Source organism: Rhinolophus sinicus, linkage group LG03 (genome assembly GCF_036562045.2).
Source record: "Rhinolophus sinicus isolate RSC01 linkage group LG03, ASM3656204v1, whole genome shotgun sequence".
Lineage (NCBI taxonomy): Eukaryota > Metazoa > Chordata > Mammalia > Chiroptera > Rhinolophidae > Rhinolophus > Rhinolophus sinicus.
The window spans coordinates 163384534-163397298 of record NC_133753.1 but is presented as its reverse complement, the minus strand read 5'-3'; the positions used below and the strand labels follow the sequence as shown (position 1 = coordinate 163397298).

The 12765-nt window shown below is 35.8% G+C and overlaps 1 long non-coding RNA gene across 1 annotated transcript in view; it reads left to right on the top strand.

Moving 5' to 3' along the window:
* LOC141570426 (uncharacterized) overlaps positions 1–12765 on the top strand; it is a 615584-nt gene that overhangs the window by 465209 nt on the left and 137610 nt on the right. The window contains exon 7 of the long non-coding RNA XR_012494434.1: positions 1568–1693. This is a non-coding gene — a long non-coding RNA (uncharacterized LOC141570426). The remainder of the gene's footprint in view (positions 1–1567; positions 1694–12765) is intronic.

Below are 12765 nucleotides of genomic sequence, written 5' to 3'. Positions count from 1 at the left end.
AGGAAACCATGGAAAATACAAAATGCATAATATTTAAGAGAAAACTGACATAGTGTATAGGAATCTGTTTTTACTTTTTCTTGAGAATCAGTATCTGGTGAAGGAATAATAAGTAGTTACTTACAATGGAAAACTGTAGGCAGACCTACCTGTAAAAAAAATCCTTCAGTGACTTAAATAGAGTATCCTTGGGCCCTGAGGTATAGGTGAAGAAAATGGGAAATTGCCCAGTGCTTCCATGGCAAACATTTCAAGCCTTGGAGCCTGGATATGCAGCCTGGAGAGCATGATAAATTGTAGATCTATTGCCTTAGAGGTTATTTCTGGATGTTGATATGCCTAGGACATAAAGGAGAGAAGTCCTGTAGTCATCTGACCTTGTAGACATCTCCCTTCATCCAGGTTACCAAGACCACTAGCCAAGGATGTGCTCCTGTGAAAACACAAAGGAAGCAATGAGGCCCATGCCCACTCATGTTCACTCACTCACATCTTTACTCTGTGTCAGTTCTTTGCGTTCCTTATTATTATAGATACTTTTGGAGTAAAGAAAAGTAAAAGTCACAGTGAATTGAGTCCAAACCATCATTCTTGCCCATCAACAAATCACGTGCAGACTTTGAAATCTGAGCCTCCTCGCTTGTAATAATTTACAGATTGTTGTATCAGCTACAAATGTCTTGGAGCCCAACTGATTTAACATTCAAGAAAAAATATAAATTTCTAAGTATGATAGTATGACATTTCTAAATACAACAAAAAGAAAACAGGTATTCCTTAGGTAAGACACAAAATGTTTCAGGTATTTTGAACTACACAGTGCTTCCATTTTTCCAACTTGAGGACATACATAAGTGGTCAAATAGTAGGAAAAAGATTTTAAAGCTTGAATTTCACATAAAACACATTACACAAATAAGAGCAGTAAAGGTAAAAGTCTGAATAAATGTAATTCAAATTTAGAAGGTTTTTTTCATGCCCATGGAGAATTACTTGAGAAATATACACATAGCTCTTAAGAGGTAGAAAGTGTGGGGGAAATGTTATTTTTCAGAATAAGAAAATCTCTGTTATTGTGATGCTTTGAGGTTACAAAGGTGCTGAAAATAAGATTTTACAAAAATGTCTTGGCTATTCTCTAGTCCCTATTGCTATCCACTCTACAATTTATAAAAAATATTATCCACTATAGCAGGCTTCTCCAACCATCTTATGAAAGCTGTATTTTCCATTTTCCTGAGACTTCTATATTATGATTGTATTATTCAGGACCCTCAAGGTTGCAAGATATAGCAACCCAGTTCAAATTGTCTTCAGCTAAAAGGTAGATGTATTTGAAGAGTCAGTCACTCCAACTGCTCACGATACTGTCATGTTTTTGCCCTGCATACCACAATAAGGAGAACAATATGTTTGTTACTGGCTAATATGTGTATTTAGAATGAACTCAAGTGGACACGGGCTCAAATCCCAGTTCTATCACTCATTAGCTTTGTGATCTTGGGACATAACTAAACTTCTCTGAACTTCTGTTGCTTGTTTGTTTTTCATATATAAAACTGTTTAGAAGAAAATTCCATGAGAAGACAGAAGAGGCACTACCACCTTCTTTTCTGTGGACCCCGTAAACCTCTGGAAAGGAACAGGACAGATGGAAGAGCTTGTGTGGGCAGCCAGCTGAGCAATATATCAGGTAAGGCACAGAGGGATTCCAGAAGAGCTTGCTCTGTGGGTGAGGACTCTTTAGATAACATGGTGCCACAGATACAGCCAGATAGAAAAAGGCAGAAATGGCAGTTAGGGACAAGAGCAAAAATAGTTTTACTACTGTCTAATGAAATAAAGAGCAATATCAGTTCTACTCAGTGACTGCACAATGCATTCTGCTCTCAATAAATATTCAATGGTAAAATAATGCTTATATCGCAAGTGCTATGAATATATGCTAATATAAACATTAGAGACATTTTTATATTTCAATTGAGGTTTTTTTTTTAATTTTGACATGTATTTTCAAGTTTTGTGAATTACTGAAAAGGGATTCTGAGTATAAAGTTTTAAAAAATAGACACATGAATTAAATTATACAATTAATATGGGCTACAGATTCTGATCTGTATCAAACAAATTAGGCGTGTAGAGTTTATTTAGGAACCATGAAAGCCTGAAGCACAGAAATATACAAACCCAGGTCTACAGGAAGAAAAGGAGCAAATAAAAATTCTTGTGTATACTCATATACCAAGGAAAATTCTTAGCCCAACTTCTCAGGACATGATCTTACTCAGACTCTCTCAAGTAGAAAATTGCATGGATTGCATGGCACTTTTCCCCTCTAGTAAAAACCTGAAAATATGCAAAGGAGACAAAAGGTTATGTTGCTTCAGGGAAGTGTAGCTCTTTCGATATAGTCAATTTTTGTTTTCCAATTTATAGCTGTTTTGTTCTTTAGTCATCCAATGGATTAAAAGCTATCCTTAAACTGCTTTTCTCATGAAAATTTTTAACTTAAAATTGTCCTTTTGAAAACTCAGATCAATATTAAACAAAATACAATGTTAGAAGAAGAATAGTGAACACGAAAAAGGGGTTACTGCTGAAACATTCAAGTTCTTTAAACTCTGAGGAAATATTGGACCTATAACTTCGGTGTTGTCATTTATGAGGTTGAATCTCTTCATTGTAATGATCTCAGCAGTATGTCCATGCAAGAGGAGAAAGTAACGTTTTTCAGAGATCCTACTTACCTATCTCAGTTATCTATTGCTTTGTAAATACCATCCTCAAACATAGTGGCTTAAACAATGACAACCTTATTTTTTCTAATAGTCTCATTTGGAGTCTCTCATGTAGCTGCAGTAAGATGGCAACTAAACCTGGAACATCTAAATGGCTCACTCACATGTCTGATAAATGGCAGGGACATCTGGAGCTCCGTTTGTCCAAATGGTCTCTCTGCAAGACTAGATTGGGTTTCTTTGCATGATGGTGATATTTGTCACAAACTAACTCAGATTCAAAAGGAGGAAAAATAAATCTCTTCCCTCCATAGGAGGAGTGTCAAGGATTTGTGCCATCATACCTAGTCTTAAATGTTTTTGGTTAAAATGATGTCTTTTCCTTCTGTTTCCTGCCCCTTTTTTTTCCCTCAAGCCTTGTTATTTATAATGTTTCCAAAGAATACAGAGATTTCATAGAGCATTGCCTCTTTCCTTGTAGTGTGCCAGAGCTAGGGCATTTCTAGAGGGCCTCTTGGAGGCCAGGAGCATGATTCCAACACTGGGCTGAATATCAGCTCAGTGATGATGGTCAAGCCTGAGAGATTGCTTGAAAGCAGTCAGGGCAAGCTGGTCCAAGGATCCTCAAAATTTGGGCCAGCATCCAGCCCAAGCCTTGCACTTGTCACTCGATGGCTGGGCCTTGCCAGGTCCACAGTGAAGATGTCCAGCAGTCAGACACACTACTGCTGACTGTTCTTGCCAGGACAAGGCAACACTTCTTTCCCACACCAACAGCCCAGCACATCCCTGGATAACGACAGGTTTCATCTTTGTTGAATATGTCACATCGGCATTGCATCCCTTCCATAAACTCCTTGCCCTTGCCAAATTTGTGAAAACCAAAGCATTCTGAGTATTTTATCATGAAATTTAACCAATTGCTTAGGGCATTTTCTTAAATGGCCATATACCTGCAGATATATTCTGTTGTTATTGCTAAAAAATGATGTGAATTTTTATCAAGAGCCGCATTGACTTTTTTTTTTCTTTTGAGATAGATGTGGTAGTGCTTTGTTTTTTTGTTCTGAGAAGTCAGACAAACAAAAGAATCCTGGAAATTATGGGTCCAATCAGTTCTTCTTCTAGCTATAAAGCCCATGTGTTTTTGTAAAACATGTGACCTCAATCATTACCAACCAAATAATAAGTTTCTAGATTTTGGGGTAACCTTTTGACTATAAAATGCTATAGACCTTTTTAGTCATTATTGTAACAGTTTTCCACTCTTTCAGCACAAATAAAACCAGTTTCAGTAAAGATTTGGTAGTAAAAAGTAGTGTAGGTTTATGAGAATCATTTCATATTCAATTGTTTAAGTGAATGACTGTGGCTTGGGGATTTTACTCATCCTCTAAAGGGAAGAGAGAAATGAGGTGGGAGGAATAGACAGATTCCTTCTCTTGTAATGGTGACAGTAAATCCCAACAGAAACAGCCCGAACTAATTCATATTCAAGTAAATATCCGATATTGAAAGTAAGGGCAGAGTTTTGGTTGCCTAATGTCATAGACTATTTTATGGTATTGGAATTACAACAATGGAGAATAATGAGTAACAAAATAAGTAGTACGTTTTGATAGGAACCCCTGAACAAAAGGTGAGTGGAGGGTGAAGGGAATACATAGGTATATTAATAATAATAATTCTTAAAAATCCCATTCTTTTCTTTCTTCATTTCATCAGAATGACTTTGTGACTTCATGATGGAAAGATTTTGTATTTAGGGATTTAGGAATAAGCACTGAGGCCTCCTACAGTAGCAGACATTTTGAAAGAATTCAAGAAGGAATCAATAGGAGATAAAGGCTATTTTATAAAGAACAACCCTATCGGCCTTCTTTGATTTCAGTCCCCCTGATGATTCTGGTATTTTCTTTCTTCTTAGTGTCTTGATATTTTTATCATCATCTTCATGTTTCCCTCACTTGTAATTATGTGCATGTTACTCACGCTGGTCCTTAGTCCTTTCACTGCTGTATCGGAAGCATGTGAAGAGCAGCAGCAAACACATGTCTTCTATCCCCCTTGTCATTGTTTCCCGCCTAACACAGTGCTCTGGGTTCCTTAGGACACCATACGTACTCTTGATCAATAAAGGGAAATTGCCATATTGTAACTTAACACCAACATTGTGAACCCGTTCATGGTTTCATGATAACCACAAAAAGGAAGGTAATTGCTGGCATCTTTTGTGCCACATTTGTATGTATGATGGTTAAGCAAGGAAACAGATCGGCTTTTTTTTTTTTTTTTCAAATCTATGTTTTGTTTTGTTTTTAATTGGGGACTATTGAGTCCAGGTTTCAGTGGAAACGAACTATGGGCATCATACATAATATCTTCAGGCCTAGGTATCGTCACCAAAACACAGGGATAATAATAGTATACATCTGTCTCATTACATGGTTAAAATAATTAATTGATATAACATGTGTAAGGCATGTAACGTGCCTTGCATATAGTTAGATTCAATAAATGTTAGCTGTGTTCATTAGCAGTATCGTGATGTTCTATGTCCACACTGTTTATGTGCTCTAGTTCTTGAAATTTACAGCACTCACTGATGTTGACTCATTTAAAAAAAAAAATCCGCTAGCATAATTGTGGGCCAAATAAATATGTACTTCAAATTAAGTATCTCTTTATTTTGAAGAATTTGTCATTTTGCTTGTAGTCATTGCTATGACGGCTTTTATGAAGCATCAATTGTATGCCTGCTCAGTCTTTCACACTGAACACATCACCATTTGAAGACACCAAGTTTTACAAATTTCAGTTTGTACATAACTGTTTTACTCTCTCCATTGCACAGTTGGCAAGTACCTGCTTGGAATTTTATCTTACTGGATGACATATCTACTGTCCATCGTCCTTTTCTAGGGTTGTTCTTGACCATGCCCAAGCCCCAAGGCCGTTTGGTGGTGACATGTTATAAATAACACTATTACCATAATTGAAAGAGTGGCTTGGGAAGGAAACATACTCACCTTTGGCTTGCAATCAAGCTTGGGTCACCAGGGTCATTAACACTATTTACTGTAGCTGACCAAATACTCTTCTTCAGATAAGGTGATGCATTTCAGAGTAGACACACCTGGCACTGCAGTTATTGCAATTAAATTATAAAATCAAAAATATTCCTTGATAGCCTACCATGCCCTTTTATTGTGCTTTCATGCATATTCTTCAAACTTATAAGACTCTCCTAAACTGCATAGGTCTTAAAATCTAACCTTGACAGTATGCTAAATAAAATGTTTATTTATTAAATAAGAAAATATTATCGTGATGAAATATATCATTTAATTACTTGACAACATATTATCTTGTGCAATCAGTGGGGAAGGTAGTGACCAATAATCTGAATTTCTTTCCAGCATCTCTCACTCTTGCCTCAGTAGCAGCAAAATTGCCATTGCTATGGATAGAACAGTCAGGACTGAGGTGTTCTGGCGTTTGGGCATATGTGCCGGTCTTTGTAATTTTACAAAGTTCTCCGGGGAGATCTGGTGTTCTACCAACTTCCTTTCCTACTGATTCTGGGGCGCACAGAGAGGCTCTCTCACTTCCTGCTCGTTCTCCTTTTCCTTCCTGTTTTTGTTAGTCAGGTATCATCCCCATAGGAAAAGAGGTCACCATGTTGAAAAATATATATATAGGAAGATTAAAATAAAAAGTGTTCTTACACTAACACCTAATTTTTAAATTTTCATTTTGCTCTACTTTTAATTTCTTTTTTATAGTTTTCTACTGATTCAAATATAAAAAGAGAAGAAGAGAATGTTACACTGAACATGAGGCGTGCACATAAAATGAGGAAAAGATAGTTTTTGCGATCTTCAGGTGAAATATTGAAAATGCCCAAAATGTGCCAGGGTCTGACAGAATTTCTAGGGAAGAAATAGTGGTACAGTAAATGTTCACGGTAGCAAAATAATCAAGGGCGTGAGGCCTTCTTGGGAATTTTCATGTTCAGATCTGCTTTCGGCAGCCTGACCTCACTGACAGGGTTTCACCATCTTTAAAAAGGGGAATTTAAGATTTAATAGAGAAATACTCTGAAGTCAAAGCATATACATATATATTTTATATATATTTATGTGTGTGGATATATAGCCTAGAATGTATTCAGTCAATTTTTGGTGAGGGGTATATTTGTATACTTTCATAACAATATTCCTTCACTGACAATTTATGCAATGCAATATGATACTGTACTTTGTGGCTATTGTAAATAGTGAGAATAAAAATTTGCCATGAATAGTAAATCAACTATGGCACCAATTGATTCAGTTGACTTCTCCACTTTCATCATCAGCATTATTAGAAGTGTGCACATAGTTCTTTAGTAGGTTTAATGCAGGACTATATGGTTTTCAAGTAAATTAATTATCAGTAGCTATTTATCAAGTGTTATAATGTGTCACTGACCAAAAATTAACTTATACATCAAATTATATTTAATTGCATGACTAGTTAGCAACCATATTCACTAAAATATGCCTTTGTTCTACATGGAAATAAGGGAAAAACAATTAAAAATAAGGCAAATTGCTTTAAAACCATATTTAAATTTTGATTTAAGAAAATTTATTCTAAGTCCAGGAATATTCTGTTTTTTGGCTCTGCCAATTAAGATCCACCCCCAAGAAAGATTTTGTTTGTAAATGCCAACATTTCCAACGTGGCATTTAGACTAGCATGCAAAGCATTAACAAAGCAATATAGTGCAAAATGACCCAACAAAATCATATTTCCAATTCAGTCCATATTTCAATTTGTGCAGGCTATTTTTTGACACATTAACAAATTATAAAAAGTTTTTGTCATAAGAATTTGGCCCAATGTCAATCCGACTTTGAAAAAAGATGAAAGTTGCTCAAATTATTTCTGCCTTAACATATTTGTCTTTGGCTATGGAAATTTAATCTCTTAACACTTCATATATTTATTGCTCTTCATTGGGCCTCACTGTGAATGAATTGTATTTTACTGAGTAAAATTTTGTGGTATTTATATCAGATGAATATTTAGAAATATGAAAGAGGTTTGGTATTTCTCCATGGCCCCATAGTACATCGTTGTCTTTGTGTCTTATACATTCTTTTGCTCTGGCAAAGAAAAGGGTAGTGAAAGAAAGGAAATGGAAGGCATTCTGGTATGTCTTTTGCTGACTTCTCAATAGTTTGAGTTTGTAAAAGATCACAGCACAGAAGGATTTTAAACTCTAGTGCATTTGAGCTTCCAATTTCTGTTTGAGCAATGTGACAAGAGTTTGAGATGCCCTTCCAAATGTGCCCAGCTTAAGTTACAAAAAAATGTTAATAGCTTTGATCTCGTAAACTATTACATGGAGAAAAGGCTCTGCTCACTTAAGGGCCACCCTATTGTAATCGCTATCTTTGAAGTGAGTCACGTACTGATTTCCTCTCAGGAAAGTTTAAACCAAAATATGTTTGGTAAGGCTTACTTTTTACTTTAAGAACCCCAAACATTTGAGAATTGGGCAGTATGATTTAAATATACCAAATTAATGCATTAATTTGAAAAATGTGTGCAAAATACTGAACCAAATTACTACCAACCCACAGAACCCTCATCTACTCTCCTATGTTTATGCAAATAGTCATTCTGTTAGTAAACTGAATGAAAGTGAATAAAAAGAAATTTAGTATCTAGCATAACCACAGGAGAAAATGACTGACAGTCATAAAGGTAAGAGATTTCTACTACTGATTAAAGAGGTCTATGTCTTTCCCAGATACAATGTGATGACAGCCTTGTTTATTGTACGTATCAGGGGTATGTTAAGATTTAGGAATATTTGAAATGAGGACTTCCCATGATTGGTCATTGTGATACTTGGGATGTACGTTATTTTAGATGGGCCCTAGAGCTCTGATTGTCCTTTGGCAAAGAGAACCTTAGTCCTAAATTATGTCTCTGATTGCTTTGTAGACCCTTTTTATTAAATAATGATAATGATGATAATGAAACATTTATTACATCTTTACTCCATTAAGGAGTTTTGAGGAGCATGTAAGATTTCGCCATGGCTGTTGTTATCTGAAAATGCTTAAAAACTGACAGAATCAACTCTGAGGCTGTTCTAGCACATAGGTTATTTTTTTATGACCTTTGACAATGTATGTTGGGTGGCTGATAGATTAGCTATCAGAGACAGATGGATATGTCTCCTCAGGCAAGGGCAACAAAAGGAAAAAAAATAAACAAATGGGACTGCATCAAACTCAAAAGATTTTGGACAGGGAAGGAAACCATATTTACAGATGATAAATTCTATAAGGGTTTACCAGGTTATTTATTTTTTTTTTTTTCTCTCTCATTGGTTTATATAATCCAGTAGATTTCCTCATCTCATGATCCTTAATTATGCATGCAAAAACGTTTTCCCCAAATTAGGTAAAATTCACAGGTTTTGAGGATTAGTACGTGGAAATACCTTTTTCAGGGTCACCATTCAGCCCACTAGAGTAGGTGTGGTATACTCCTTTTACCCCAGCATTACTTTCAAGCCATTACGTTCCTTTATTTCTGTGCAAAACGCCTGCTAATTTGAAACTGAGGTCATCTTGTTATGCTATCATATGTACCTCCTCTTCGCTTTAATTTGCAGTTTTCCTCCTCTTCCAAATTTACATCTTCATGAATAACTCAATCAATACCTAATTTCTCAGTCTCTTCCTGACATCACTCCTTCTTTCACCTCCTCTCCATCTGAGCCACCCCCCCTGGGACCTTGCCATGACTCCAAGTTTTTACCTTTACTGGTCATCTTTTAATTGTACACACCACAGTTGTCTTTCCAGATGTCTTACTCAGTAACCTTCCCCAACAGTGTTCTTCAATATCAGGGAGACCCAGTGCCTCTTGATCCCTCACTTTAACTCTGTTTATAAGTCCCCTCATAGCGTTACTAGAATATTATCTAGCTCATAAAAAGTGCTCCATAATAGCTATCTGGTAGTGGTAGCAGAAGTATTGTTAATAGTATCTAGATTGATATTCCATCAGCTTAACCACTCCTTGCCAATATTCCCAATTCTCTTATCCCATCACTCTTCCATTCTCTTATCTGACCAAGCGCACATCTAAGTCAATTGTAACAAAGTAGACATAGTCTTACCTTCATGGACCTTCAGACTGATTGCAGAGAGAGACATGAAGTGATAATGACAAGTGTCATTAGTATTCTGAAAGTGAAAAATACAAGAAGCTGGTCTGGGGAAAGAAAGTATCCTTGAAGATGTACTCTTTAAACCTAAACCTAAACAGTGCTATGAACTGGTTAAACTAAGAGTGAAGAGGGTTCTGGCAATTGGAGATACATGCACAAAGGCCAGATTATCAGGTTATTCTGGTCTCAATTTAGGCATTACTTTCTCTGTGGAGCCTTCCCTGACTTCCTGTGTCTGTTAGGTATCCTTCCTTTGTACTTTCTCAGGCATCTTCAGTTCTTCTTCCTTAGCATGTCTCAGAATATGTTGTGTTTGCCTACTTTCTTGACTTTCTTCCACACTGGGCTCTGGAAAGAGTTTGGTGTTTGACTTGTTCCCCATAATATCCCAGTGCCTATACAGTATCTGACATATAATAGAGATTTTATAAAATTTGTCAATTAATTTAATAGATCAATGGGAGAAAAATCTCCAAAAGGCACCAACTCTATGGATACAGATGGAGGCCAAGTGATCTGCTTTGCCTTCGTGATGGTTGTATTGATGGGAACTATTCCAATCAATTCAATTCAAGACAATGTATAATTATTGTACAATGTATAGTAATAGTAATTACAATGTATAGTAATAGTGTGGGTATTACTCTAGGCACTGTTGAAATGTCACTTAGTTTTCTTCACTCACGTGTTAGAATTATTTTTATGTTTACATTTATATTATATTATGTTATAAATATAATATTAATCTGAGGAAATCTCATGCAAAATAAATGTACAGGGCATGTTTGGGCAGCACTGAATACTCCAGTGGAGGAAGAATATTGTGTTTTTTTTTGTGTGTGTGTGTGTGTATATCTATATATTATTAGAAACATATTTTTTTAATACTCACTGAGTCACTGCATAGGTTTCAGGCTCTGTAGCCACAAGCAATTTGGAACTCAGTCCCCATAATAGCAGTTCACAACAACACTCAGTCACCATAAAATGGTACTAATTTTTTTTGATCTCTTGGAGTTTTATCATGATCTGGGGAGAAAAGGGAGAAGTTTGGAGAATGGAAATTTGAAAACAAAGCATTAACTGAGCACCTCTGGGACCGATGATAGAGTAAAGGTTTACCCCTTTCAGATTAATGCAGTTGTAGGCTTAAACAAAGAGCCCTGTAGAGGAGAGAGGCTGGGGGATGAGGTGTTGGAAGACACTGTTCTTGTTCAGATTATTTTTGATGAAAAATCTTTACTTCGAAGTGCGGCATTAGTTAGGGATTTTCCTGTTAAGGGTTAACATCCTAAGTATTATCAAACCAAATCTCATAATTTTGCTATGAAGGCACCAAATTTCCAGTCACCTTAGGAATGAAAAAGTGGACCAGCCCACTTCCTGCATTAATAAATGAAATACCCATTTCTGGGAGTTGCTGATTTTTAGACACTATGACATGCACAAAGGCCACATTATCAGGTTAGAGAAGGACACATTTCTTGACACACTTCTTGACACATTTCTTCTGAAAGTTGAGTTAGCACAGGCTGTTTCCAGCATGGTGCTTTCATTTTGGCGTTTATAACTTTGGCTTTAGTTATCATGATTTATAATAATATCATTTAGGGCAAATCTGAGGCTGTGATATTATTATGTTTCTATACTAATTAAGGGGCAGTAGAGTAGCATGAACACTAGACAGAGTTTGAAAATCTGAACTCTTTGGTAAAATTCAGCCATTAATTAAGTAGAGATCGTGGATGAGCTGCTGTAGGTCTTAAGTATTTCGACTCAAAAATGAGAAGAATAGACTAGATCAGCTGATCTCTAACTGTTTCTTAAAACAAATCTTAGGGCTCCCTAGTACCCTTCAAAGACAACTAAGTAGGGACCAGAGAAAACACTTAGGTGGGGCTCCATATTACTACTTCCACTTTAGCTAGCACCTCCTCGTCCACCTCATTTATATATTAGACTTTCTTAGAACATTTTCTTTGGAGAAATGGTTCCTCTGTTCATTTATTTTTAAATAGTTAACTAAATTACCTCCAAGGATCCTTGCTGCACTAATATTCCACTACTCTGTTCTAATTGTTAAAATTTTCAAAAATTCACTTATTAAATACATTAGAAATTCAGCATAAGATATACCCAGGGTAAGTCAGGCTTTAAAAGAAAGAAAGAAAGAAAGAAAGAAAGAAAGAAGGAAGGAAGGAAGGAAGGAAGGAAGGAAGGAAGGAAGGAAGGAAGGAAGGAAGAAAGAAAGAAAGAAAGAAAGAAAGAAAGAAAGAAAGAAAGAAAGAAAGAAAGAAAGAAAGAAAAAAGTGTCAGGAAAGGCCATTTTAAATATGTCATAAATGCCCCACTCTATCGTTTATCTTAAAAAAATAAGAATAAAAGTGCTCAGCTTATTTTGTAGCATAACATGACTGTTCATCTGAAAATAAATGTTATCTTCAGAATAGAGCACTAAAGGGCACAAGAAGTAACTTCTCTTTTTTCTGGCAATAATTTACTGAAGACTAATTTAAAAAAAGAAAAAAAATCTTTTAACCAACATTGTTTGAACATCTAGTATATATTAGTCACATACTATTAGGCTTTGAAAATAAAAGCAGCAAACATGTCCCTGTCCTCGATGAATATAGTTTAGGGGGGAAGACAGGCACCCAGACAACTAATTGCAAAGTAATGAGACATATGTGGGGATGGAAGTATATATCATATAATTAAAAAGTGATAGTAAAGAACAGTGATTAAAAGCATAGGTGTTCTAATTCCAGTTCCATTATTTAGTAATAT